We start from the raw sequence: 22,770 nt of genomic DNA, 5'->3' as shown, positions 1-22,770 counted from the left end.
CAACTCATAGTGGCCCTATAGGATAGAGTAGAACTGCCCCATAGAGTTTCCAAGGGGTACCTGGCAGATTCAAACTGCCGACCCTTTGGTTAGCAGCCATAGCACTTAACCACTTCACCACCAAGGTTTCCATAAAATAAGATAAGGTATTATTTTTTTATTGTTATTTACATAAAAGCCTTTTGCTTACAGTGAATTACTATATTATAATGAAATATTTTTAAATACCTTGAGTGAACATTCTTTTAAGGATCTTTTCAGAGTTTTTTTTTTTTTTTTGGTGGCTCAGCAACTGGGGTTTGATGAAACTTTTTTAAAAAAAAAATCAATATTCCATACACCAGTTATTTTCTTTCACTCCTAATATCCGTATATCATTATCACAATTCCAACTTTCATACTCAATTAATACTCATTTTATCCTGCCAACAGTAAATCATGTGCTTTTTTTCAGCAATAATAAATTTGTTTTAAGCCATCTACACTCTTTTGCCATCCCTTTCTATGACTAACAGGGTGCATTTATGGAATGGCTGGCCACTGTTAAGGATAAAATCTGTGACTATTCAGAATAAAGAAAATAATGGGTTCATAGAGTTAAACCCATTACCTTGGCCACATTAGCACCATATTCAAATTAACTAAGCTAAACAAGTGTATACATTCACCCATTTTTACCTACAGCTTGGCACAAGACAGCTATGTACCAGATACTGACCTAGACATTTAGTTTTAGAATTGTTCTTACCCAGATCAAATTTATGCTGGTCCCATTCTCGTTTATTCACTGCACTTCTCCTCATGTATATTCTCATTTCTATAAAATTACGTCTGTACTACACCAGGGTAGTATAATAGGAGTTATCCCCCAAACATAGAACTCCATAGAAATTAGATAACAACAGGCTAGAAAGTGAAATCCCCAGGAACACTTCTTCCATAGGCATCCTAACTGAGCTTGAGTTTCATTAGCTGTGGACTTCCTTATACTTCACTGTAAACATTTGCTATGCTTTGTCCATTGGCTTACTAGATAATCCAAGCAGTAACACTTCAGATGTTTTCAAAGTATTTTCTCTTGAAGGAGCTAATGGGTCATTTTTGGTACAAACAGCAAAGTCATTTTAAGTAGCTTACCAACACTAAAAGACTTAAACACAAATTTGCAACTTGAGCCACAAGCTGCTTTTGGGGGGCCTCTTCGTTTATTGGCCTTTTTCCCGGGAAAATTTGCCGTAGACATGGGGCTACTACCTATGTGCTTTTTGGAAGGTATATTTCTATAAAAAGGTAATGGTAAAGTAATATGTAGTTTGGAAACGATGTGGTGAAATTGGCAATTAGGAGAGGACCAGGAAACACTCTGTATGGCTCTATTAACAAGTGCCCGGTGTTTTGGCTGTCCATGCTCTTCCAAGCTCCAGGGACAGCAGTCCAGCTTGGTTCCTTCTGCTTGAAGCCATTCTCTTCTGCACTCAAGTCTTCTCTGACAGGATTTACCCAACACTGCAAAGCAAGTGTCCCCTCTGTCAGCTCCTTCTCTTATTCGTAGTCACAACCCCAAACCCAGTAACTCAGGTAGCTAATGCTCTCATTAGCTCAAAGGGAAGAAGTAGACGTTTTATTTAATACGAGGCTTATTATATGCAGTAACTGGACATTTTGTAAATAGGCACCTGAGTGTTCAAATTACCAGACAAAATTTGCCCAGTTATTAAAAAAGAAAACTCCAAGGACTTTTAACAAAGAAGAGGTTTCTAAAATTCATCTTTTAAAAAAAAATAAATTTATGAAGTTATATTTTTAAAGCTCTGTAAAACTTGGAAATTAAATTTATTTTAAAAATTTTTGTTAAATAATGTTAATATTTTTAAGTTTGCAGTTTTTAAGTATAATAAGGACATTTTTCATCAAATGTATGTGATTTTATTTTTTTATCTTGAACTTGGAATTTTGACTTTCAGTGTAACCTGGATATCCCCATTTGCAAAGGTACAGGTTTTTAAATATTATTCTCAATTTTTTGTTACAAATCAAAACCATTCTTTATGCTTAATTTTTTAAAATGTACGTTTTTACTTTTTAGTTTGTCTTCAATTAATCCTTTTTGAAAATAAAAGATTTTTTAATCTTTCTTTGTTGAGAAGGGGAATTCAGAATAATATCCCTGAGTTGTTAACGTTCAAACCAGAAAGGATTTTTTCCCCAGTGCTGACCTTTGTTATGCCGTAGTTATAGCAACGAGAAGAGTTCCTTCTGTCTGTCTGTTGTGTTCTCTTTCCAAACTAATGACAGTCTTTTCTATGCTGTTGTGTAGCATGGAGAATGCTTTACGTGCGTTGATTTCTTGATTTACTGACGCATTTAGCTAAACTGGCAATCTAAATGGAAATTTTAAAAATAAATGCAATTAATTGAGATGGAATTTGCATATTATACACAAATGTTATTTATAGTATATAAATCATTCATTTAAAAAATTTTCCATGTTATCGTTAAGCTTCCCTAATCAATTTACAGTTTAACGTCTCAATGATCAAGTTTATGTATCTATCATTATATATTCTTCATCTAAACATTAAAAGAGAAGGAAAAAAGCTAGGAAGGCCGTTTTTAGGGGAATCGTATGTTGTCAGGACATGTAGTTTGTGTGCTAAACTGGGCCACACAATCTGACTATGACCTTGGGCATTCTGTCTCCTTTTACTGATCCGGAGTATCAGTTTAATTATAGTTATTACCTATCTCACAGGGTTTGTGAGGTTTAATTAATGTTAACAAAGTGTTAGAGCTATTTAGTACAGCAGTACTATGTAAAAAAGGCCAACTGCCTGAAAATCACAACTCCCTCCTCCCCACATACTCCTTAATTGCATGCATCCTTTCTTTTTTATTCAAAGTTAATATCAAATTTTGGCTTTATTTTCCTACCCTCCATACCTGTAGCTCTAGTCTTTCCTACTCCAGACTTACCTTAGATGAAACACAGGGCTTTTGTCCCACTTTTCGCAAATTGCGCCATCACCTGCAGGAGCTCAAACATTACTGAATCCAATGGGACTGGGGTTAACAGCAGTATCTAGGTAAGCAGCTATTAGCTACACACTTGCTTTAAGTCAGAGTCACAAACTGCCAGTCCAAAATTTTTATTTGGTCCCCAAACACCGTTTGTTTGGGTCCTGTGTGTTAAAAACAAAATAAAATCAAAAACCCTGGATTTGACTCTCAGTTTCTTTTAAACATTGGGAGATCTGAAAACACGGGTCTACGTTACCTCCTGGACTTTGTAGTTCCCGGGCATCCTTACCACTCCTTATTGTCTAGTACCTGTTCACATAAGCATTGGCATTTGCAACTTGGGTCCTCTGAGTACATTTGTGCTAGCCGTTCACTGAAGCTGTGTTTGCCAAGCCACGTTCTGCTGGGTCTAATTCTAGGGGACAGCAATGGCCTTGTCAGTATCCCAGCTATAAATAAGTCAATTAATAGAGCAGTGAACATCACAGCTACCTTTATTATCTATTCTTCTTTAAATATGAAACAATTAGTATCTTTAAAATTCCAGCTCATAAGACTATATCTAGATTAAGTTTAAAATTATACTCAATTATCTTTACCCCTTTTTTTCTGTGGATCCATTTTTACTTAAATGTATTCCATATCAATATAGAATAAAATAGAAATAATATGCAATATTTAGTTGTGTTATTGCAGATGAATCAGGAGCTACATTTAAGTAAAAATTAATAAAATGACTAAAAGAATAATGTGTGCTTCATAGTGGTAATAATGTTATATTGCTTTCTTTGGGGAGTACTCCTCTGTGAAAGAGGGGGCCATTGTTTACTCCCCAGTCTTTTTCTGTTAACTGGTAACATTTTATAATGGTAGCACTGCTTAAAAGAGTAGTTATTTCTATCTATTTGTAACTTGGCCCTTTTAAAATGCATTATGATGTGATGACATTTACTTTTGAGTGTTTCTATTTTTAAAGATCTGCTATTCCTGTTCCTGTAATTTTTGGCTACCTTGTATTACTGAAAAAGAAACAATTAGAATAAATAGAACCATTGACTTTGGCACCCAATTGGCAACATTAATTGATTTACACTCTTAATTCCAAGAATCTGAAACTTGAACAATGCCCAACTAAAGGTAACCCTTAGATATTTTACTGTCCACTATTCTCCTTGAAATGACCCCTAATGGCACAAAGGTTAAGGGCTCAGCTGCTAAATCGGAAGGTCAGTGGTTTGAATCCACCAGCCACTCCATGGGAGAAAAGACCTGCCAATCTACTCCTATAAAGATTATAGCCTAGGAAACCCTATGGAGCAGTTCTACTCTGTCATATAAGGTCACTATGAGTTGAAATCAACTTGACGGCACACAACAACAATCTCTTTGCAAAAGAAATGCATATATGGATATCCTTTCTTTATGGAAAGTACAAGATAATTTTATTCTTCAATCACAGATAAAAAGAAAGTTGTCAGATTTTTACTGACTGCACATAAGAGAAAACAACTCAAACTGGCTTGAATGATGAGGTTCAAGGTAGGACAGGCTCCAGGCAAAGGATGATCTGTGGCTCAAGGATGTCATGGGTGGTCCAGGTTTTCCACTTTCTTTACTCAGTCATCCCCATTGTCCTGGCTCTTCTCTCAGCCAGGTTTGCCTCACAGTTACTGCTGCAGCAGTTCTAGCCATCATATCTAGACATAAAAATTATCCAAGGAAAGAGAAGGTCTGTCTTTTTTTGTGTCTGTATCTTTAGAGTGAGGAGTCCCCGGGTGGCACAAACGGTCAAAGGATAAACTACTAGCAGAAAAGTTGGTGGTTCGAACCCACCCAAAAGTACCTCAGAAGACAGGTCTGGTGATGTGCTTCCAAAAGTCACAGTATTAAAAACCTATGGAGCAGTTCTACTCCGCACACATGGGGTCGCCATGAGTTGCAATAGTTTCAATGGCAAATAACGACACTAACAATCTTTAGAGTGAGGAATTTTCCTAGAAGCATTACAGCAGATTTTCTCTCAGATTTTATTGGCCAAAATTAGGTCACATGCCCACACCTAACCCATCCACTGGCAGAGGAAATGATTGACTTATGTATCTACCATTCCTGGAGCTAGGGTTGGGACTTCCTTCCCTGAAGCACATGACTGTGTGGAAGATAGGAAATACCGGAACTTATGGTTCAGCTAAGAAGGGAGGAGGAGAGAGGGAAATTGGTGGATGCTGATGGAAAACAGAAAAACAGTATCTGCTGCCTTATATAACTCTATCACTTGATTTCTGCTTTCTTAGAAAAGTTGGCCAGCCCTAAAGCTCATGGGTTATCCTAGAATATATAGGATAAGAAGTAGGCCATTTATGGATGCTAACTATTATGAGTAAATTGGTGAATTATAATGTCAGCTATCAGCAAGAAAGGCCTGGTGATGTACTTCTGAAAATCAGCCAATGAAAACTCTATGGATCCTCTAAGCAACTGGTTATGGGGATGGCACAGAGCTGGGCTGTATTTTGTCCTGCTGTGTATGGGGTTGCCATGAGCTGAGTGTTGACTCTATGGCACTTAACACCAATTTCGGTTATGAATGTCTTTAAGTAGGGCCCATTTTTAGCCAAGTTTTGAAATATTTACCTACCCATACTGCATCCTATCTCATGTTCATCATCTCAGGCATTTTGTACTACTCTGCACAAATCAGGGAAACCCTGGTGGTGTAGTAGTTAAGAGCTCAGGCTGCTAACCAAAAGGTCAGCAGTTCAAATTCACTGTGCGCTCCTTGGAAATCATATGGGGCAGCTCTACTCTGTCCTCTAGGGTCACTATGAGTTGGGATCAATTCAACGGCAATGGGTTTTTTTTTTTTTGGTCTGGCACAAATCAGGGAGATTCTGAGTTTGAGATATAAGGAGATAAAGTCTGAAAATTGGGGTTCGAGGAGAAAGCAAAAAGAATGAGGAATAAAAGGAAATTAAATTAAGAAGAGTCATAAACATTTTATGGTATGCCACATATATTTTCATAAGTCAGTCCATCATGAATATTTTCCTCTTATACCTTCTGCTGGACCTTAAAACTATTATCTTAACATATTTGTAAGATATCAGAAACAAACTAAATAGCTAGTCTTTAAAATTTCAAGTTGATCCCCAAGCTGACTCAAATTTGCGAAAATCTGGCATAATTTAAAAGTAAATAAATAGAAGCAACACTTAGCAGAAGGTTCCTAACAAAAACAAAGCTGTGCACGTTTTGTTTATTTATGGGATCCATGCAAAGTGTCATACTCATTTAAAAATATTCAGCACAAGAGTGATTGATTTTAAAAATTGAGTAGGGTTAAGGAACATAGGCATTATTTAAAAATAAAAATTTGGCAATAGGAAGAAGGGCTAATTTTTGTAATGTTGTATATGGAGAAACAATTTTTTCTCCTTTGTGCCTCTTTGGATTTTTTTTAAAAATGCTGACTATGAGAAAAAAATAGGCACCTTTTCTCAACAGTTTATATGAACTGGGATGGGACAAACCCTACTCGTCTATATATACACTTGTGTGTGGCTAAGGTTAAATGTTAAAATGTAAGCATAAAAAGCCCTATATTAATTTTTTTTCATTCAACAAATCTTTACAGAACACCCAAAAGAAAAAAACAATTTAAAATCACTGTGCTTGTGGAAATTATATTCTATTGTCATCTCTTTATTCAGACAATGGCCATTCACTCTTCTTTTTTAGCTTGGTTTATTCCCTGTTGCATTTTAATTGAATAAATACTTCTTGAACACCAGCTATGTGCACAGCACAGTGTGAACAACTGAGGAGATGAAAAAGTAAATAACAGAGTTTTTTACTCTCAAGAAATCTATGATCTAATATAGGGTACTCAGACTGAGAAAACACACACACATACACACACACACACACAGACATCTAGTAACAATTATCTCACTTGTTTTTAAAACTCAGTAATTTAAATGAATAGAAGTAAAGTGTTACAAAAATCAGACCCTTTAAACTACTATATTGGAAGTGTAAACAGAGTTCAAATAGGAAGACTTGGACAATTTAGGGGCTGGCATGTTCTGAGGAAGGCCTCAACAAAGACGTTTTTGAACTAAAATGACTAACAAATGGAGAAACAATATTTGGTGTAGAGCAAACAGTGTAAACAAAAACTGAAGGAACACAAGCATACTGTAGAGCCCACAAATGGTATGTTGTTGAATGTGGCTGCAGTAAAGAGACTCCAAGAAGAGAAAACGTGATGGGAAATGAGACCCAGGAAAAAAAAAAGTTTAAATTGTTCATAACTGTCTTAGTTATCTACTGCTGCTATAACAGGAATACCACAAGTGGATGGCTGTAACGAACAGAAATTTATTTCACAGTTTTGGAGGCTAGAAGTCCAAATTCAGAGCACCAGCTCTAGGAGAACGCTTTCTCTCTTTGTCAGTTCTAGAGGAAGGTCCTTGTCTCTTCAACTTCTGCTTCCTGGTTTCCTGGAGATTTCCATGTCTTACCCCATGTCTGCTTGCCCTCTTGGCTGCTTGTTTTAATCTTTCTTATATCTCAAAAGAGATTAATTCAAGACACACCCTGCACTGAGCTTGCTTCATTAACATAACAAAGACAACCCATTCCCAAATGGGATTATAACCACAGGCATAGAGGTTAGAATTTACAACACATATTCTGGGGGGACATAATTCAATCCCTAACAATAACCTTTAATGTAATCCTGAAGAGAAAGACTTCCTTAGTAATAAAAAGGGGCCTGTCTTAGTTTCCTAGTGCTGCTGTAACACAAATACCACAAGTGTGTGGTTTTAAAGAACAGAAACTTTTTTCCTCACAGTTCTGGAGGCTAAAAGCCCAAATCAGGAACTAGGCTGTGTAAGTCAATTATCCCAAAAGTCTTAACACATTCCAGCATTAACTCTAAATTCTAAATATCATCTTCTGAATAATCTAAATCAAGTATGGGTGAGACTCTGGGTACGTTCCATCCTAGGACAAAATTCGTCTCTATCTGTGGACCTGTGAAACCTAAAATACAAGTTATCTGCTTCCAAAGTACAGTGTTGGAACAGACACATGGTAGATATTACCACTCCACATGGGAGAAATTAGAGGGAAAGAAGGGTTCATGGGTACCAAGCAAGTCCAAAACCCAAAAGATAAAAATCTCATTAGCTCTCAAGGCTTGAAAATAATCCTCTGTTCTCCAGTATTGTCTATGCAATGGTTCAGTCCTCCATAGTCTGGGCATTGGCCATGCTGTCTGGATGAAGGCCCTTCATCCCTGGGCATCAGCTTTACCTTCCACTCCCACTTGGATGGCAACCCTGCTCCCTTGGCTTTGGATGGTCCCATTCTCCCGGGCCACCTGAGTGGTGACCCCACCCCCTCAGCTCCAGGTGGCTCCTAACCCACTGACATGGCAGATCTGCCCTCTGAATTTTGGGTGATGGCCCATTTTCTTGGCCCACCTGAAGAACAGACTCACACTCTAGCACCTAGGTAGTGTTGACCGTACTCTTTGAAACCTAGGAGGCCATGGTTTCACCTTTGAACATAGCATGTCCAGTGACAAGACACATGGGCAGCTGACATAGGTACTGCTGAACCTATGAAACCAAAAGAAATACAGAATGAAGTTGCTCTAAGAAGAAACTTGAAGTCCCATGCCCAGATTCTGGACCTGAGCCAGTTTTCAGAACTGGAAATTGTTGATTGAAGAGAGGCTGGTAATTCAGAAGGAAGCAACCTGCAACACCATGGCAAGTGTATACTGTACTGATTACCCCAGTCCCTCCTAGACAGAGCTTGGCCACATTCTCAGGTAATTGTATACTGGAGTGAGGGAGAATTCCCACTGTTAGACACAAGGGCCAATTTAATATAGATACCTGTAGGCACAAAGCATCATCATAGCCCTCCTGTTGTAAGGTGGGAGAGTATGCATAATAAATGGAGTCAAGTCTGAGGTTTGGCTCACAATGGGTTCACTGGGAACACTGGGCTAGGAGTCCACTAAGTCTCTCAACGCACAATTGGAATAGGCGTGCTTGATTTTTAAAAAATATACCTACATTGGTTCCCTGGCGTGAGATTAAAAGCTGTCAGGGTGAAAAAGACAAAGTCAAAGCTTTTGAACTTGCCCTAAACAGTGGCAAGAATGATCGATATTAAAATTTGGTAAGAGTAAGTAGATATTATTGCTACTATTAAACACTATCTTTGCTACTGTCTATTGTGATTCAGGATTATAGATTCATTCAGGTCCCTATAAAACCCGCATGAAACCTGGGTATATAGTGGACTGCTTAGTGGAAACTCAGTCTGGGAGAAACCTCAATTACAGTTGCTTTGCTAGATGTGGTATCTTTACTAGAACCGATTAACAATGTCTCAAGGACTTGGTATGCAGTTAGTGATTTGGACAAGATAAGAAACAATTTCCCTTCACTTCAAATTGACAACTGTATACACTTACAGTTCTGATCTAGCACTATGTCAACTCTCCTGCCCTGAACCAAAATATAGTCTGAAGGTACATAGACTGTAGGTTCTGCAAGATTAGAGGTCATATTCTAAAAGGGAGAATGCTTCCAATAGGGCTTAGAGCTATTGGCTCTTAATCTTTGAGCTATGGCTGTCACTTGGTCGCTTTAGGCTATGTATGCCTACTTCCTTCCTCACTCTCAGCTGTACTTCTTAAGGGCATTCTCCACAAAAAATGAATAAAACCTCCTGAACGCAAATTACAGAGCCTGACAGCCTGATTCCCTAGGAACTGGCCTTCAAAGGTTTAACCTACCGCAGAATTTACTCACTAATTGTTTTTGTTGTTCATTTCCTCTTTCTTCCCTGTAGAATGAGAGATCCATGAGGGCAGGAATTTTTGTTTGCTTTCTTTCCAGATGTATCTCAGGGTCCTAGAACAGAGACTGGCTCATTTAAAGCACTCAAGAAATATTTGGATAAATGCATGTAGCATGGGAAGGGTTAATTTATTAGCTCTAACTATTAGAGAGTGACAAGTTTTGCAGTGCTCCAGTGCCCCTGAGACCATATTGTCTTTTGGAACATCTTGCTATGAAATCTAAACATTTTTGAAATCTACTTTCTGAAAACTTAAGGCCTTCTTTTCAAGAATATCCAATGATCATCTCATTCACTATTAATTTTTGAATAGTTTTATAATGTTTCATATCATCTAATAATAAATATTTATTTTTAATCAAATACCATAGAGAAACATAAAGAAAACATAATGTCACAATTCAAAGATAAATACAATTAGATGACCATCCTTTAAGACTTCTCTCTAAGCATTATATAAACACATTTTTAATTTAACCTACATAAGATTTTATACCTTCTTTTTGTTATGGGTATTTTTACCTTTAATTTTGTTTTGTTTTGATTACAAAATTACAAAATTTTTATTACACTACCTCCAGACCAGTCACGTTTCCTATGATCAATGTTTATAGACTATTTTTTCTTATGCATATTTAATCATATACACAGATGTTTATACCTTTTGGGTTTGGGCATAATTAGATTTTGGTATTGGGATGGATAGAGTTACCATTAAGATCTCACTCCAGTCAAGGACTCGTTACCCTCTAGCTGCTGGGGGTGCTATCAACAGATGTTTTCAGCTCTCAGCCCCTTCTGGGATTGGTTCAACTGCAGAGAGCTGCCTCTCCCAAGGTCACATTCTTCCATAGGCAGCCTAATCGAATGACTGATGGATTGACTTGATTGGGTTATGAAGTACTGGCCATTTGGGCTCAATGCAAGGACACTAAGGGTCCATTTTGTTTTAGATTTCCCCACTGGTCCGCTAAGACTTACATCATGCCTGCTTCACAGCTCAGTTTCACTCTCTGCTCAATCTTGCTTCCCCCCCCCCACTTCCACAAGTGTTGACTCCAAGCACTTCCCAATAAATAGCCTAAAAAGTAAACTCTATCTCAGATTCTGTTTCCTAGAAAATCCAACATGCATAAGGGATTATATTATGTATTCTTCTCTGCATCTTGCTTTTTGTTTTCCTAACTATAGTCATGGACTCTGTCCCAGACAATTGACATAGATAGATCTAATGCTTTCTTTTGAATGACTATATAATTTTTCAAGGTTTCCATGTACCATAATTTGTTGAAATTTTCATACTGGGGAACATTCTAGTAGTTTCCAAATTTTATTTTTAACCATACAAAAAGTTCTGAAATAAATATCTCTGTTATGGACCAAACTCAAAATTAATGATAACTTACTTCTAAAGTTCCTACTAGTTTTTCTCACTAATCAGTACTCCTTTATTTGTTTAATAAAGTCTCAGCAGTCCACTTTTTACTTGATTTACTTTCTGAGAGTTTCAATAATACCAATACGTTGAATAATTTAGGCAATTAAGGCTGATATCTACAAATTAAAACCCTTCCCCCTATAATTTCTCCATCATTTCTCTTTTGTTAATTTTGTAAAATGAATGAGAAAATTACTATCAATATCCTTCTTTTAAGTTGGGTAAATTACTCCTACAAATGTAAGAAGGCTATCTTTACTTCTCTTTTAATCTAATCTACATGCACAAGAAAAAAATTAAATTATGAATTTTGAAATCTCAAAGACTAGTGAAGTCACCAAGATCTTGGCTATAAAAAATGTTGCATGTTCAATATCCAAGTTACTCAAACTCCCTCAGCTTCAGTTTCCTTATTTGTAAGATGTACCTACCTTGCTAGGGTTTAATAAGAACTAGAGATTACATAGGTTTATTATCTAACCAAGTGCTTGACATAGAGAAGATGCTTTACAAATTGTTATAGTTCTCTCTGTGTGTGAACGTGTATATTCTTGATATCAGTGGTATATTTGCATTCTTTCTAAAAGTTTTTTTTTTTGAAAGAAGTCCATCTTGATCTGCTTTATGATACTCAAGAGTACCATTTCACAGGGGCTTTGTGATAAGATGCACAAAAAAAAGCAAGCAAACAAACAAACAAAAAACTTGTTGCTGTAGATTCGATTCCAGCTTATGGAGACCCCGTATGTGTCAGAGTAGAACTGCTGTTTATAGAATTTTTAATTGAATGATTAAGCTCCTGGCTGCTAACCAGGCCAGCGATTCGAACCCACCAGCAGCTCTGTAGGAGAAAATACCTGGGGATTTGCTCCTGTAAAGATTACAGCCTAGGAAACCCTATGGGGCAGTTCTAATTGACTGGATGGCACACAACAACAATCTTATGGAAGTAGCTCGCCAGGCCTTTCTTCCATGGCACTGCTGGTTGAATTTTGTTCACCAACCTTTTGGTTAATAGTCAAGAACAAACTGTTTGGACTACTCAGGGCCCCTAAGATGCATTTACCTCCTTATAAAATTTCAAATTCACTGTATATCCCAAGGCATTGGAATATAGTTTTTTGCCCACACGAAGAAAGCAAAAGTGAATAAAACCAGTTTGTGGACTTTGTAAATTGAGTCAGACTTTTAAAATAAAAAAAAATAAAAACAAAAACACTACAGGCTTGAACAAGCCAGATAGCTATAAATTAGGGCTGCAGCATAAGCCTTAACTCGGCGTCAGCCAGTATCATTTCCCCTCTCTGTCCCCTGGGCAAGGAGCCAGTTTCCTCAACCGTTGGTGCCTATGAGCCATCCTACTTCTACACAAAGAACAGGAAACTGCTTTTTTTGATTTACCCTACAGGTAATGTGCACACCTGTTTTACAGCTCCGGTAGTTTAGAATTTCTGTTTCCCCTTATTTTGTGATATATTCTCTATTTGGCAACATTTTACTGTTGGCTTTTATGCCTTTTGATATCCTAGCTTTCTTTTTGAATTATGTCTTCCATCCTGTCTACCAGCTCTACTAATCCAGCTTATATAGAAACACTGCTCATGATCTTTTAGCTCTCGTCTAGGGAAATAATGATTCATCTTGTGATGATTAAGATTGTGTGTCAACTTGTTTAGGCCATGATTCTCAGTATTTTGGCAGTTGTATAATGTTGTGATCACTTCCCTGTTGAGATTTGATATGCAGTCACCCCCATGATGGGATCTGCTGTGAGTAGTACCAGTGGGCGCAGGGCCTGTGGTGGCTCACTGCCTTCATCCCTCCGCCCTCTGCTGCCTCGTCCTTCCTGCTCTCTTTGCCTTGGGTTTTTGTTTGTTCTGGATCCTGCAGCTGCTCCTATTCATCTGACCTCTGGTTCTTTGGCCTTGAGCTAGCAGCTTACCTGTGGTCTTGACTGCCAATGTTGCGATTCATTGATTTTCACAGCCTGTGAGCAAGAGCCCTGTTTTCCGGCCTGCCCATCTTTGGTTTGCCAGCCCCTGTGGCTACATGAATCTGGAGAAGCCTCTTTTCTGCCCCATGGACTTGGATGTTACAGCCTCTAAAAACCACATGAGCAATTTCCTTGATATAAATCTCTCTATATATATATGTATATATATTTATGCTGCTGCTTGCTTCTCTAGAGAATCCAGCCTAAGACATTTGGTACTGAGAGTGGTTCTGGAGAAACAAAATTGTAAGGATGAATTTTCTAAATTGGTTCTCAGGTCTGAATAGTCTTAAAGATGTTGATGACTCTGCTTCCAGGAGTAAAGAGGGCACTGCTAATCCATGGCATGAGGTGGCAATTCAAATACACATAATATCACTACCAATAGATCTGGTATTGGTGAAAGACAAGGCTGTGGGTGACTGCATGGGTGATACCTTTCTACAATTTTCTCATAATGAAAAGTATAAAGAAGCTGGGTGGCTGGTCCTACTTCCACAAGACAAACTGGTGAAAGAAAAAGATGAGCTCAGGGCTTCAGAGTGAAAGCTCAAGTGCTGCCTAAACAACCTCAAAGTTTCCACTTGTGCCTGAAAGAAAACCTTATTTCTTATACTAACAGGGCTGATATTGCCGAAAACCAAACCCACAGTTGTATTGAAAGAGTGACTGGATTACAATGCCAACTCAACTGCCAAACTCAAGAGGTGTCTGAAGTTAAAGTGAGGGTATTGATTGGGAAGAATTGGTATCTCAAAACCTGGGACAGGGACACAAGGGCAGGTAATCAGGAAGCTGGAGATACTGAGCCCCTAAATTCATTGAATCACTCCTGCCAACAGAACGATTATCCCCTCCACTCCCATCTAATTAGATTAACCCAGCTGCCTCTGAAGTGCCTTTGCCTGAGTCATTGCCTGGGACATCCCCTGAGGCGGATGCTTTACAAAACAATGGTGAATGTTCTCAAAACATTTCCCCACCCATTTTGGTTTCTAGACCTGTAACTAGACTTAAGTCCCAGTGAGTCCTAAAAGGTGAAGCACAAAGCATAACCCAGGAGGAGTTACGCCATACTCTGAAAGAACTGCTTGATTTTCTAATATGTACAAACAGAAACCTGGGGAATATGTGTGGGAATGGCTATCCAAGGTGTGGGATAATGGTGCAAGGAACATAAAGATGAATCAGTCTGAGTTTATTAATATGGGCTTACCAAGCACAGATTCTTCATTCAGTGTTTCAGCTAGAGAAGTTATGATGGGATCTAATAATTTATTTGGTTGGGTTACTGAAGCTTGGATTATGCAGTGGCCTACACTAAATCAAACTGAAGTACCAGACTTGTCTTGGTATACTGTAGAAGAGGGTATCCTAAGGCTTAGGGAAATTGGCATGCTAGAGTGGATTTCTCAGGTTAGACCCACAAATCCACACACTGAGTGCCCAAAGGACACACCTTTTACCACAATGGTGTGGAGCAAATTCGTGAAGGAAACCCCAGCATCCTTTAAGACTGCTGTGATTGTTATTTTATGTAAGTCACCTTTGACAGTGGGAACTGCCATTATTGAATTAAGACACCTAACTGCAATGGGGCTGATTGGAGGCCATGGTGGCAGGGGGCAAGTTGCGGCACTCAATCGACAAAGATAAGGTGGGCACAGTTACCATAATGGACAGCAGGGTCAAAGCAGTAATCAGAATAGTTTGACTCATTTGAACTTATGGCATTGGCTAGTTAGTCATGGTGTCCCTAGGAGTGAAGTAGATAGAAAATCTACTAAATATTTGCTTGATGTGTACAAGCAGATTGAATAATAGGTCAAGCGAACAGCAGTCTAACTTAAATTGCCAGAATAGAGAGTCATGGCCTCTCAATCAATTCCCAGACTTGAGCAAGTTTACAGACCCACAACCCTTTGATTAAAGGGGAGACCGAGTCCCCTTGAGGAAGGACTCCAATATACTGCCAAAAACTTATACAGTTAATCTTTCTCCCAGGCTTCCCCAAAGGGATCTACAGGCTTTTATGAGAGTGACTGTTCATTGGGGAAAAGGAAATAATCAGACTTTTGGGGGATTGTTGGATACTGGCTCTGAACTGACTCTAATTCCAGGGGACCCAAAAAGTCACTATGGCCCACCAGTCAGAATAGGGGCATATGGTGGTCAAGTTATTAATAGAGTCTTAACTCATGTCCATTTCACAGTAGGTCCAGTGGGTCACTAAATCCATGCTGTAGTGATTTCCCCAGTTCTAGAATGCATAATTGTAATAGATATACTCAGCAACTGGCAGAACCCCCACATTGGATCCCTGACAAATGGAGTAAGGGCTATTATGGTAAGAAAAGTCAAGTGGAAGCCATTAGAACTGCCCCCACCTAGGAAAATAGTAAACCAAAAGCAATACTGCCACCATCAAGGATTTGAAGGATGCAGGGGTGGTGATTTCCACCACATCGCCATTCAACTCGCCTATTTGTCCTGTGCAAAAAACAGATGGATCTTAGAGAACACAGTGGATTATCAAAAACTTAACCAGGTACTGATGCCAATTGCAACTGCTGTTCCAGATATAGTCTCATTGCTCAAGCAAATAAATACATCTCCTGGTACCTGGTATGCACGTATTGATCTGGTTAAAGTCTTTTTCTTCATACCTGTTGTGAAGGACCATCAAAAGCAGTCTGCCTTTAGCTGGCAAGGCCAGCAATACACTTTCAGTTGCCTACCTCAGAACTACATCAACTCTCCAGCCCTGTGCATAATTTAGTCCGCAGGGACCTTGATTGCCTTTCCCTTCCACAAGATGTCACACCGGTCCATTACATTGATGATATTGTGCTGATTGGACCTAGTAAGGAAGAAGTGTCAATGACTCTGGATTTATTGGTAAAATATTCACATGCGAGAGGGTGGGAAATTAATCACAGAGAAATTCAGGCACTTTCCACCTCAGTGAAATATTAGGGGTCCGGTGGTGCAGGTCATGTCAAGATATTCCATCTGAAGTGAAGTAAAAGTTATTGCATCTGGCTCCTCCCACAACTAAAAAGGAGGTACAATGCCTAGTGGGCCTCTGTGGATTTTGGAGGCAACATATTCTTCAACTGGGTGTGTTACTCCAGCCTATTTATCAAGTGACTCAAAAAGCTGCTAGTTTTGAGTGGGACCTAGAATAAGAGAAGGCTCTGCAACAGGTTCAGGCTGCTGTGCAAGCTGGTCTGCCACTTGGACCACATGATACAGCTGATCCAAAGGTGCTTGAAGTGTCTGTGGCAGATGGAGATGCTGTCTGGAGTCTTGGGCAGGCCCCTACTGGTGAATCACAGTGCAGACCTTTAGGATTTTGGAACAAAGCCCTACCATCCTCTGCAGATAAATACTCTCCTTTTGAGAAAAAGCCTTTATCTTGTTACTGGGCCTTAGCAGAGACTGAACACTTACCGTGGGACACCAAGTCACCATGCAGCTGGACTAAGCTGCCCGTCATGAACTGGGTGTTGTCTGAGCCACAGAGTCAAAAAGTTGGACATGAACAGCAGCATTCCATCATTAGATGGAAATGGTATATACAAGACTGGGCCTCAGCAGGACCTGAAGGCACAAGTAAGTTGCATGAGGCAGTGGCCCAAATTCTCATGGTCTCCACTTCTGTCACATTACCCTTCATCTCCCAGTCTGCGCCTATGGCCTCATCAGGAGTTCCTTATGATCAGTTGACTGAAGAAGAGAAGAAGAGAAAACTTGAGATGGTTCTGTGTGTTATGCAGGCACCACTCAAAAGTGGAGGGCAGCAGTGCTACAGCCCCTCTCTCGGACCTCCCTAAAGGACAGTGGTAAAGAGAAATCCTTCCAATGGGCAGAACTTCGAGAAGGGCAGCTGGTTGTTTACTTTGCTTGGAAGGAGAAATGGCCAGATATGTGATTATATACTGATTCATGGGCAGTGGCCAATGGTTTGGCTAGATGATCAGGGACCTGGAAGGAACATGATTGGAAAACTGGAGACAAGGATTTATGGGGAAGAAGTCTATGCATAGACCTCTCTGAATGGGCCAAAGAAGTGAAGATAATCTGTGTCTCATGTGATGATTTTAAACAATCAAGTGGATAGGATGATACGTTCTATGGAAACCACTCATCCTCTTTACCCAGCTACTCCCATCATTGCTCAACAGGCTCATGAATAAAGTAGCCATGGTGGCAGTCATGGAGGTTATGCATGGGCTGAACAACATGGACTTCCACTTACCAAGGCCCACTTGGCTACACCCACTGCTGAGTGCCCCATCTGCAAGCAGCAGAGGCCAATGCTGAGTTCCTGATATTGCGTCATCCCTCGAAGTGATCAGCCAGCAATTTGGTGGCAACTTGATTACATTGGACCACTTCCATCATGGAAAGGGCAGCATATTGTGCTTACTGGAATAGACACTTACTCTGGGTATGGATTTACCTTCCTGCATGCAATGCTTCTGCCAAAACTGCTATCCGTGGACTTCACAGAATGCCTTGTCCACAGTCATGGTATCCCACACAGCATTGCCTTGGATCAAGAGACACACTTCACAGCAAATGAAGTGCAGCAGTGAGCCCATGCTCATGGAATTCACTGGTCTTACCAAGTTCCCCATTATGCTGAAGCAGCTGGCTTGATAGAACAATGGAATGGTCTCCTAAAGACACAATTATGGTGCCAGCTAGGTGGCAATACCTTGCAGAGTTGGGGCAATGTTCTCCAGGAAGCTGTATATGCTCTAAACCAGCATCAAATATATGGTGCTTTTGCTCTTATAGCCAGGATTCATGGGTCCAGGAATCAGGGGGTGGAAATGGAAGTGGCACCACTCGCTATTACCCCTAGTGACTCACTCTCAAAGTTTTTGCTTCCTGTCCCCATAACCTTATGCTCTGCAGGTCTACAGGTCTGGGTTCCAAAGGGAGGAATGTTTCCATCTGGAGATACATCACTGATTCCCTTGAACTAGTAATTAAGAATGCTGCCTGGCCATTCTGATGCCTCTGGATCGACAGGCAAAGAAGGGAGTTACCATACTAGATGGCATGATTGATCCTGACCACCAAATCAAATTGATATGACATAATGGAGGTAAAGAAGATTATGTCTGGATTGCAGGAGACCCTTTAGGGCATCTGTTAGTACTACCATGCCCTGTGATTACAGTTGATGGAAAACTACCGCAACTCAATTCTGACATGATTATTAATGGCCCAGACCCTTCAGAAATGAAGGTTTGGGCTGCCCCACCTGGCAAAGAACCATGATCAGCTGAGACACTTGCCAAGGGCAAAGGGAACACGGAATGGGTGGTGGAAGAAGGTAGTTCTAAATACCAGTTACGGCCACATGACCAGTTGCAGAAAGAAGGACACTAATAGTTATGAGTATTTCTGCTTTGTATGTGTGCATCAAATATTTTTGTTTTCTTTGCTTATAAAATATAAGATGTAAACAGGGCTATTGCATTTTCTGTTGTATGTGTGTTCATTGTATCATGTTGACCCCAAGTATGATTTTCTAATTGTCTTTATTCAGAGATTATGAACGGTTTGGAGAGATGTGTACAGGTACCAAGTTAACAAGGGGTGGACTGTGATGGTTAAGATTGTGTGTCAATTTGGCCGGGCCATGATTTTCAGTGTTTTGGCAGTTAATGTTGTGATCACTTCCCTGTTGAGATTTGATATGCACTCAACCCCATGATGGGATCTTCTGTGAGTGGTACCAGGCAGGGGCATGAGCTGTGGCAGCTCACTGCTCCCTCAGCCTTCATCTCTACGTCCTCCACCCCCAAGTCCTTCCTACTCATTTTGCCGGGGTTTTTGTTTGCTCTAGATTCTGCAGCTGGCTCCTGTTCATCTGACCTCCAGTTCTTGGGACTTGAGCTAGCAGATTACCTGTGGTCTTGCCTGCTGACCTTGAGATTCATCCATCTTCACAGGCTGTGATCTTGGGTTCGTCAGCCCCTGCAGCTACATGAATCAGGAAAAGCCTGCAACAGCCCTGCTTCCTGTTCTGATGATCTTGGGTTCTCCAGCCCCTGTGGCTATGTGAATCAGGAGAACCTCTTTCTTGCCACACTGACTTGGGACCTCACAACTCCTAAAAACCACGTGAGCCATTTCCTCAATATAAATCTCTCTATATATATATGTATTTATACATTTTACTGGTTTTGCTTCTCTAGAGAACCCACCCTAAGACACCTCTCAACCCAGAATCTCCCATCTGTTGGAGATTAGGTGCTTAAACGATGAGTGGGAGAGGAGAAGTTAGAGTGGAAGAAACAGAGACCCTCCAAGAGAAAACAAACAAACAAAAAGCAAAGAATTATCTTTCAGAGAAATCCCACTAAATCTTTATCCAAAGTTTGTGGAGGTGAAGAGTGAACCTAATATGGTGGCAGAAGAGGCCCAAACCACATTTTGATGTAGTGCTTTATGAAACATTACAGAGCAAAGGCTTTAACACAGCCTAAAAAAAAAAAAAAATGTAGTATACAGAGTAACATTTTAAGGTGGACTATTAGAAGATCTTACAGTAAAACAAGAATTTGCTTGGGAAAACTTCATTAAATGCCTACCAGTATAAAAACCTTATGACTCTTTTATTCAGTGGTTGTCAACTTGAGGTGTTACCTAACCCCTATGGGAGCATTTGGAAACATGCTGGAACATTTTGGATTATCGGAATGACTGTGAAGTATTACTTACATGTTGTTGGCAGTGACCAGAGATGCAAACATTCTGTGGATATTTCTGGAAGTTCAGCCTAATAAAGAATTAGTTTATACACAATACCATTGATACTCCAACTGAGATATATAGCAACATGGATACAGCTGATTATGAGCCCATTGTTCTACACATAACCTGATACGACGCAGCCTATAACATGGAAGTCATTGCTGCATCTCTCAGCTTTAACTCTGGCTGTATAAATAAGTTCTATATTATTTAAGCTGGTCTAGTCAGTCAAAAAAAAAAATTTTTTTTTTTTTTTTTAGTCAGTATCTGATGAGGGCCTTTGTGATTCAGTGGTAAATTTATCACCTTTCATGTGGGAGACCAGGGGTCCATTCCCAGCCAATTCACTTCACGCACAGCCGCCACCCATCTGTCAGAGGAGGTTTGAGTGCTGCTATGATGCTGAACCGGTTTCAGTGGAGCTTCCGGAATAAGATGTACTGGGAAGAAAGGCGTGGGGCTTACTTCTCAAAATCAGTCAGTGAAAATCCTATCACGATGGTCAGATCCACAGCCAATTGTTGGGGTGGTGGAGGAACAGGCAGTGTTTTGTTCCATCATGCATGGGATCACCAGCAACATGGGGCAGCTAACAACAACATTCAGTACAAGGTATAGAAAGTCAAAACAATTACTTGCTGTGAAAATCAGGGGGAAAAAAATTGCCTAGCAGGTTGAGTCTTGCCGCTTTCTAGGGCACAGTTCCTCATCTGCTGAAGGCTGTCATTTTTAACAATACTTATGCATGTAAGAAAACAGGCTGCTCAGACTCGAAGAAGGAAGCCCACCTAGGCCAAAGATTTTTAAGTATACACAGATATATCCATGCATATAAGCAAAACACATGGATACGTATACATGACTTGTTATGCAGATTAGGGAAGACGAAGACAGTTAGGCTATGTTTACTAAAAGAAAAATTCTCTAAGAAGAAGTGTTTTAATAAAAATGTAAATGATAATCCATAGGAATGATATTGAACATGCTCAAGATACAGATGCTGATGGCTGACAGGTGCATAATTACCACCACAGTGCAAATAGAAGGACTAGTGAATATTTTGCAAGCTGGCAAAAATTTCCACCAGCTGAAAATGTTTTTAGCTGTTTGTAAAAGTGCTATTGTGCTCTTGTTAGCGGGACTGAGGTTTAGACAGCATCATACAGAGAAAGTCATACCTGATTGGGTTAACAACTATAACAATTTTTTTCCGACTAGGATAGGATTAGACTTGGGGCATATAAGCAACTAAGGCCAATTAGAATGACTCCTCTTCTTTTTGATGTATGTATTTGTATAATTACACAAAAATTTTCTTTACAACATCTGATTCAACAGCCCTTTTAAAATCTTATTGCAAAATGACTAGTTAATTAGGAAATTTGCTTAATGTCTGAATAACAGTCTCATCGAAGGTTTTGAGAGGAAATTCTTATTTTGAAATCCTCCTAAATAGATAAAAGTACCTCCTTTGCTCTAGGACCATATTCTAGTTTCTGTATGTTAAAAATTCTTAAACGTTCTTTTCTTGTTTGTTTCCTCTTTGCACTAGTAACTGAAGGAAACCATATTATATAAGGAAGATTTCGTCCAAAATTACAAACTGCACAGAATACTTCCATAGAATTTCATTAACAGCCAAATATATTAAAGCCGGTTTCACACAGACAATCCCACTCATTATTATGCTTTAAAATTTTCATGATTTTTGTATTTTACTTCATGTTTGAGCAAAAGTCTAATAATCTTTGGTCCAATTTGTTTTTCAACTTAAAAGGAATCTATGAGACTCCGTTTTAGAAACTCAGATATTAGCAAGGGAATGATGTCATAGATAGTATTTACTTTTATCAGCTTTACCCACCATACCCATTTTGATAAATTTAATGGTCACTTCTCTGCCTTCATTTTACCAGCTCTCAACAGCATTCGTTTTAGTTGATCACTCCTGAAACACTTAATTCTTTGGTTCAGGGACACCTACTTCACTGAGTTTCCAGGCTGCTCACTGGAAATCTTGCAGAGGTCCAAATAACCTAGGCCTTTTTCTTTCTTGCTAGGTCCTCGTAACAAAGTAGTTTTTGTTTAAGTGGAATGGAAAGTGGTAAGAGAGCTCTCAGTTTCTGTCGACAAGCTACAGCACCATGGCCAAGAAGAGAATTGCTGTCGTTGGAGCCGGAACTAGTGGACTGAGAGCCATTAAGCACTGCTTGGATGAAGACTTGGAACCTACCTGCTTTGAAAGAAATGATGATATTGGAGGTCTCTGGAAATTTCAAGTAAGTTTGCATTTTGTCTGGTTTTAAGCATGTGACTTTTGAAAATAGCTATAACAATTTTGATGATGGTCGTCTCAAATGGAACACATACCTCTCTACATTTTAAGAATTACTTGTTGTTGTTGCGTGCTACTGAGTTGATTCCAACTCATAGCAACAGAGTAGAACTGCCCCATAGGGTTTTCTTGGCTCTAATCTTTGTAGAAGTAGATTGCCAAGTCTTTCTCCTGTGGAGCTGCTGGGTGGGTTCGAAATGTCAATCTTTTGGTTAGCGGCTGAGCTCTTAAGTGTTGTGCCATCAGGGCTCCTTCAGAAGAATTACTTAATGACTGTAATACTTTCTTGATTACTGATTGACTGAGGAAATTTATAAATAA

General features: G+C 39.4%; 1 long non-coding RNA gene across 1 annotated transcript in view; it reads left to right on the top strand.

Moving 5' to 3' along the window:
- Positions 1-22,266, top strand: part of LOC126077554 (uncharacterized) — a 31,521-nt gene extending 9,255 nt beyond the window's left edge. Inside the window, exons 2-3 of the long non-coding RNA XR_007517768.1 lie at positions 19,204-19,481; positions 22,175-22,266. This is a non-coding gene — a long non-coding RNA (uncharacterized LOC126077554). The remainder of the gene's footprint in view (positions 1-19,203; positions 19,482-22,174) is intronic.
- The last annotated feature ends 504 nt before the right edge of the window (positions 22,267-22,770 follow it).

Source organism: Elephas maximus, chromosome 5 (assembly GCF_024166365.1).
Source record: "Elephas maximus indicus isolate mEleMax1 chromosome 5, mEleMax1 primary haplotype, whole genome shotgun sequence".
In the NCBI taxonomy this organism is placed as follows: Eukaryota; Metazoa; Chordata; class Mammalia; order Proboscidea; family Elephantidae; genus Elephas; species Elephas maximus.
The sequence above is the reverse complement of the archived record's forward strand: the minus strand, read 5'-3'. Positions and strand labels throughout refer to the sequence as shown.